Source organism: Rattus norvegicus, chromosome 5 (assembly GCF_021556685.1).
Source record: "Rattus norvegicus strain SHRSP/BbbUtx chromosome 5, alternate assembly SHRSP_T2T, whole genome shotgun sequence".
Lineage (NCBI taxonomy): Eukaryota > Metazoa > Chordata > Mammalia > Rodentia > Muridae > Rattus > Rattus norvegicus.
Window position 1 is genome coordinate 65,816,487 of NC_141538.1, and position 7,450 is coordinate 65,823,936.

The 7,450-nt window shown below is 50.3% G+C and overlaps 1 pseudogene; it reads right to left on the minus strand.

The window, feature by feature from the left end:
• Positions 1-1,223: 1,223 nt before the first annotated feature.
• Positions 1,224-4,561, minus strand: LOC148005775 (sorbitol dehydrogenase pseudogene; annotated as a pseudogene).
• Between the last annotated feature and the right edge of the window lie 2,889 nt (positions 4,562-7,450).

The window sequence follows — 7,450 nt, forward strand, 5'->3', positions numbered from 1 at the left end:
CTTTCCTCAGCAGATGCCGTGGCTCTGGCATCTCAAACGTTTTGGGGTCTCCAAGGCAACTTCAATGTTACACCTTTTGGTTTCAATGTCTGGGATGCACACATGATCTTCTGGGCTCCTCCAAAGAGCTGGTGTCACTTCTCCAGCTCTGCCCTCTGGAGCACTCTGAGCTCAGGTTGATCCCCTCCACTGCTGCTGCTGTTCCGGGTGATCATCCCAAGGTACTATATGGGATATTGGATATACATATCCAATATACTAGGGTTCTCTACTGCAACTAGGCTTTACCAGTAGCCTCTTGTAGGCTCTCTTCATGGTGGCAAGCCCCAGCCCCTTTGCATGACCCCTTCAGTCCTGGTCTGCCAACTGCAACTGGGGCTGCACCTTCACCAATGGCCTCCCATGGCCTCTCACAGTGCCCAGCCTCAGCTGCTCTTCATGACACCTTCAAGCCTTCAAAACCAGTACCACCTGGTGACTCTCACACATTACCAAGTACAGCTGCAGCAGGAGGTACAACCTTGGCTATCTCTGGAACACAGCTTTTTTGAGCTCTCAGAAAACACTTCCCAGATTTCACTTCAGTGATGCTCAGGTTTTAGCCATGATCTTCTCCAGCAGAGTCTTTTTCCCCCCCCCCACACATCCCCTACTTGTAGCTGAAGAGGTGGACTACAGACCGCAGCCCAAGTTACATCACAGTTACTGTGCACATCTTGATTATTTTAAGATCTCAAGGAGTGTGATATGAACCCAAATCTTACAAAGAAAAGCCCTATAATTTAATTAGGCTCTGTGATACCCACCCAACAGATATCACCAGCCTTGCCCAGCTGAGAAGGGAGCATCTTCTGGTGCCAGAACTGAGTGGGATGGGATAATAATTGCCTGGGAGTGAGCCTGGGAGAGGAGTCGAATCCTGTGAGTGGGAAACTCAAGCCCTCCTGTGGCCCTCCTGTATGAGTTAGACAGGATTTAAGATCTTTGGGTGGAAGTCTCCTGTTGCCTAGCAACCGGTTCTGCTCCTGATCATGAATGAGCAGTGTTGGGAAGGTGGCCTCCACTTTGCAAATGTAAGGGCAGAATTCTCCGGAGCTGAGGCAGAGGTGGTCTACACCTGGGAATGTAAGCTGGTGTAGCTCAGATTTGTTTTATTCTTCCCACCAGTTCCTCGCCTGGATCCAGAAGGCAAGTTCCTTTTCTTATCCCCCTCAAATAAATGACACTTAGCTTGAGAGACATGGTGCTCGAAACATCTGACCGAAAGTTCAACCCTTTGGGTCACTTCCATGTTTATGAAGCTGCCCCTTCATAAGTCAACCCCGCTTTCTGGCAGCCACATTGGAACATGGACAAGGCATGTTTCGTCTCCTCACCCAAAGAAGGTACTAGAGAAAGGACATTCCCGGGACCTATCTGCCAGACTCTGTGCTAGAGTTTCCTCAGTATAAGCAGCTCATCCTGGCTACAAGGTCCCCCAAGGTGTGCCTACTTCTGTCTTTAAGGCACATCAACTCCTCTAAGGCTCTTGGCTTATGAGGTTATTATTTTCAAAAGAAAGTTCTGCACTAATGACCTCCCCTCTAGCCATTTAGCCCTTAGAGTGGGCTGAGGGCATAGAGCAATTCACATTTAAGGGTTCTGGTCACTGGGGTCACCCATGATCATAACTTTCAGCCCCACTCCCTTTTTGGCTGTTTCAAAGGCTTCTCCGGTCTTCTCCAGAGGGAACCTATGGGTAACTAAGGGCTTTGTATTCAAAGTCTTCGATGCAAGCATGGAAACTGCCACCGGCCACATTTGCAGTATCAAAAACACTCCTTTGATATCTACCTCCCGCACAGCTGCACTAGGGGTAAACTGATCATCTCGGAGCCCATTCCCACAACTGCCAAGGTCCCACCAGAGTGGCCAGCTCCACACACAAGGACGAAACTGAACCTTAATGGCAGGCATAGATCCCCACAGAGAGAGAGAGGCTCAACCAGGGCCCCTTCTTCAAAGGTGACACCATTAGGAAGCTTGGGACAGAAGTCAGCCCTGCGCTTGTAGAAGCAGCATTGGTTCCCATCGACCGGGGGTGTGGCATAGAAGATCGATGACGTCAGATTGTATCGGTGAATCTTGCAGTATTTGTCTATTTCTGGGAACGCCAGGCTCCATGGCAACCCGATCTCCTGGTTTTAGATGTTTCACTGGTGCTCTGACTACCGTGACTGTTCCAGCAGCTTCCTGCCCAAGCACCATTGGCTTTTTCACAGCAAAATCCTCAATTCGGCCATGCTCCGAACATCTGAGCCGCAGATCCCCCACTGAATGCATCTTTAGTAACACGTCATTTGGGCCCAGCTCAGGGATTGGGTGGTTCATCAGGTGAATGTCTCCAGGTCTGTGCACCGCCAAGGACAGGCTCTCGCCCTTAGTCGCCCTTAGTCGGAGCTGCCATATCGCCCTCTTGCTTAGAAGTGTTGACTGGACCCAGAAGCGAGCTAGTGGTTCTGCTTCTCAAGCCGCCAAGTGTCTGGAATCGATACTGGTCTCATAATCACCATTAATTTCTTAGCTCCAGCTGACCAGCATCAATTCTCACAGTAGTTCCTTTTATTCTGGACTCTCAAGCCAGAGCCACGTGGCCAAAGCTGTGAAGTTCTGCTGTTCGCTGTGGCTGGAACATGGCCCCCTTGTTCTATTACATTATCACCAGCTTTCTGTTTTTCAGACTCCCTCTCTGCCTAAGATTGGCTGTCCTGAAGCTTACTCTGTAGATTGACCTTGGACTCAAGAGATCTGTATGGCTGTGTCTCCTGTAATGCTGGGATTAAAGGCGTGTACCACCATCCCTGGATCTAAACTTAGCAGGGTAGAATCTTGCCCCCCCAAAAAATCCCTTAATCTGTTACCTCCTAGAATATAGGATTCAGTTCCATTTCACTTCCGGGTGCCCCATTAATACTCAAACCATATATTTTGTATTTTTCCTTTCTAAGCTTGCTGTGCTCGTTCAAAATGCTCTTCATGAGACTTAACAAGAGAATAAAGCTTCTGCTGAGCTTTTTTGAGACTTCCTTTGTCAGTGCAGTTCATCTGAGTCTTTTCACCTTAGCCTCAGGCAGACTCTTCAGACAAGGGCAAAAGGTAGCCACATTCTTCACCAAAATACCACGAAAACAATCTCTAGGACCCATATTGAAATTCTCCACTGAAACCTCTTGGGCCAGGTCTGTACAGTTCAAATCACTCACAGCAACAAAGTCTTCTATATTACTACTAGGTTAGCCCATAAAGCCCCATTTAAAGCATTCCACTGCTTTCCAAACCCAAAGTCCCCGAATCTACATTCCTCTGAACAAAAGCATGCATGGTCAGGCCTATCACAGCAATACTCCACTCTTGGTAGGGTTTTACTGCTGTGAACAGACACCATGACCAAGGCAACTCTTATACGGACAACATTTAATTGGGGCTGGCTTACAGTTCAGAGGTTCAGTCCATTATCGCGAAGGTGGGAACATGGCAGCGTCCAGACAGAGATGGTGCAGGAGGAACTGAGAGTTCTACATCTTCATCTGAAGGCTTCTAGCTGAAAACTCAGTTCCAGGCAGCTAGGACTAAGGTCTTAAAGCCCATACCCACACCCACAGTGACACACCTACACCAACAAGGCCACACTTCCAAATAGTGCCACTCCCTAGGCCAAGCATATACAAACCGTGATACCTTCTGAGAACTGGGGGAACGTGGCAATTCAAGCTGAGGACGAGGGTCAGGAATATTTGGGAGCTGCAAGAGAGCACTAAAGTGGGTGTCAAAGTCTCACTGTCCCTGACCTAGATAGACATATAGACACACAGCCCCTCCAGGCAATTTAGCAGTCCAGTTCCTTCTCCCTCTGTCCTATACCATTTACTGTAGCCATCCATGTTCAGAAATTATACTGGACCTTTCCAAATGCAGCCCCTTCCTATGTAGAACTGTGTAGAACTCCATACAGAAAAGTGAAAATGATTTGTCTCTGACCCACAAGCTGTACCACATCCCACTTCTTCCGGGCTCCTAACAGGAGCAAGAAGAGATCTGCCTGAGAAAGATTAAAGTAGGACTGGTCTCTGCCAGCCAGGGAGACACAAGCTGGGTCCCTGCTCACCTCTGTATGCATCAATTTTGATCCCAGGAAGGGTCTATGTGACCCCCGCTGTGTGGATCGGAGGGTGTAGGCACTGTCTTGCCTAGCATACTGGCACTCAGGTGGTTACCATTCCACTCAGTGCCAGTAGCTGAGCTCGACTTTACACAAAGCGAAGACTTCACATACTCACTCATCTAGATCTAAAATGACAGACTGACATCCTAGAAGCCCCTTATCTTTAGAGTACCTTCTACTGCTGACCGGTGTTGACGCCAAGGAATGTTCTAGACAGAGCAGTTGGGAAAATGCTGAGTTGTGTTTTAAAAGCTCTGGTCCTCCCAGGCTTGCTTCATGGTCATAAGCAGGGTGTTTTCCCTCTCTGTGCTTCTGTTTCTTAACATGTTCTTGACTACATTAAACCTCTACCCATGTCATCGTTCATGGCTGGAAGAGGGGGCTGACGGCATGTTGTGCTATAAACCCAAGGGCGTATCACTGTCTTCTGGAAAGAAAAACAAAATGCACAGAGCAATATCTTCAAACATCAGACTACAATGGATTCATGGGGGTAACTCCTGCTTACTGTTCATGAGGTCCTGGGTTTAATCTTCAGCACTGGGGGAAAAAAGACATTTTTAAAACTGTATTTTTCTTTCGTGTGTGTGTGTGTGTGTGTGTGTGTGTGTGTGTGTGCATGTCTGTGTGTGTGAGTGTGTGTGTGTGTCTGTGTATGTGTGTGTGTTTGTGTGTGTATGTGTGAATATGCATGTGTGTGTCTGTGTGTGTGAGTGTGTGTGCATATGTGTGTGTATGTATGTGTGTGAGTGTGTGTGTGTGTGTCTGTGTGTGTGAGTGTGTGTCTGTGTGTGTGAGCATGTATGTGTCTGTGTGAGTGTGTGTGTGTGCGCGTGTGTGTATGTGTGTGTGTGTGTGTGTGTGTGTGTGTGTGTGTGTGTAGGATTTAGGGACTGAACTCAGGTCATCATGTTTATGCAGCAAGTGATTCTGCCTGCTGAGTCACCTCCCTGGCTCCAAAGACATTTTAAGTAGAAAAAAGAAAATAATTTGGAAAGGTGCAGACAACCCTCCCCATGCTGGTGGCTTTGTGTTACCATTAGCAGGGGATTCAGAAAACCAGTGTCCTAGTCAGGACTTCTACCACTGTGACAAAACCCTGTGACCAAAATCAAGTTTGGAGGAAAGGGTTTGTTTGACTTATACTTTCACATCGTAGGCCGTATCAGTGAAGAGAGTCAGGACAGGAACTCACAGCAGTGAGGGAACCTGAAGGCAGGAACTGATGCGGAGGCCATGGAGGGGTGCTGCTCACTGACTCTGCTTTCATGACTCGTTCAGCCCACTTCCTTATAGAAGCCAGGACCACCAGTTGGATGGCTCCACCCACAATGGGCTGGGCTCTTTCCCATCAATCACTAATCAAGAAAATGCCCTACAGCCGGCTTATGATGACTCCAGCCTGTGTCAAGCTGACATAAAGCTACTCAGCACAGTCATCTTAAAGGAGAAAACTGCATTGCTGTTCATTGCTGTTCACCGTTTCAAAGCTTTCTGCCACGGCTCCTTTGGAAGCTGCCAGGAGGTGGCTTATTGCAGTGGGAGTCTGTGGTGGAGGTGAGTCTGTGGTGGAGGTGAGTCTGTAGTGGAGGTGAGTCTGTGGGGAAGGTGAGTCTGTGGTGGAGGTGAGTCTGTGGGGAAGATGAGTCTGTGGTGGAGGTGAGTCTGTGGGGAAGGTGAGTCTGTGGGGAAGGTGAGTCTGTGGTGGAGGTGAGTCTGTGGTGGAGGTGAGTCTGTGGGGAAGATGAGTCTGTGGGGAAGGTGAGTCTGTGGTGGAGGTGAGTCTGTGGGGAAGATGAGTCTGTGGGGAAGGTGAGTCTGTGGTGGAGGTGAGTCTGTGATGGAGGTGAGTCTGTGGTGGAGGTGAGTCTGTGGGGAAGGTGAGTCAGTGGGGAAGGTGAGTCTGTGGTGGAGGTGAGTCTGTGGTGGAGGTGAGTCTGTGGTGGAGGTGAGTCTGTGGGGAAGGTGAGTCTGTGGGGAAGGTGAGTCTGTGGTGGAGGTGAGTCTGTGGTGGAGGTGAGTCTGTGGGGAAGATGAGTCTGTGGGGAAGGTGAGTCTGTGGTGGAGGTGAGTCTGTGGGGAAGATGAGTCTGTGGGGAAGGTGAGTCTGTGGTGGAGGTGAGTCTGTGGGGAAGATGAGTCTGTGGGGAAGGTGAGTCTGTGGTGGAGGTGAGTCTGTGATGGAGGTGAGTCTGTGGTGGAGGTGAGTCTGTGGGGAAGATGAGTCTGTGGTGGAGGTGAGTCTGTGGGGAAGATGAGTCTGTGGGGAAGATGAGTCTGTGGGGAAGGTGAGTCTGTGGTGGAGGTGAGTCTGTGGTGGAGGTGAGTCTGTGGTGGAGGTGAGTCTGTGGGGAAGGTGAGTCTGTGGTGGAGGTGAGTCTGTGGGGAAGATGAGTCTGTGGGGAAGGTGAGTCTGTGGTGGAGGTGAGTCTGTGGTGGAGGTGAGTCTGTGGTGGAGGTGAGTCTGTGGGGAAGGTGAGTCTGTGGTGGAGGTGAGTCTGTGGGGAAGATGAGTCTGTGGGGAAGGTGAGTCTGTGGGGAAGGTGAGTCTGTGGTGGAGGTGAGTCTGTGGGGAAGGTGAGTCTGTGGGGAAGGTGAGTCTGTGGTGGAGGTGAGTCTGTGGGGAAGGTGAGTCTGTGGGGAAGGTGAGTCTGTGGTGGAGGTGAGTCTGTGGGGAAGGTGAGTCTGTGGGGAAGGTGAGTCTGTGGGGAAGGTGAGTCTGTGGGGAAGGTGAGTCTGTGGTGGAGGTGAGTCTGTGGGGAAGGTGAGTCTGTGGTGGAAGGTGAGTCTGTGGTGGAGGTGAGTCTGTGGGGAAGGTGAGTCTGTGGGGAAGATGAGTCTGGGGAAGATGAGTCTGTGGTGGAGGTGAGTCTGTGATGGAGGTGAGTCTGTGGTGGAGGTGAGTCTGTGGGGAAGGTGAGTCTGTGGGGAAGGTGAGTCTGTGGTGGAGGTGAGTCTGTGGGGAAGATGAGTCTGTGGGGAAGGTGAGTCTGTGGGGAAGGTGAGTCTGTGGTGGAGGTGAGTCTGTGTGGAAGGTGAGTCTGTGTGGAAGGTGAGTCTGTGGTGGAGGTGAGTCTGTGGGGAAGGTGAGTCTGTGGTGGAGGTGAGTCTGTGGGGAAGGTGAGTCTGTGGGGAAGGTGAGTCTGTGGGGAAGGTGAGTCTGTGGTGGAGGTGAGTCTGTGGTGGAGGTGAGTCTGTGGTGGAGGTGAGTCTGTGGGGAAGGTGAGTCTGTGGTGGAGGCAGTTGCTC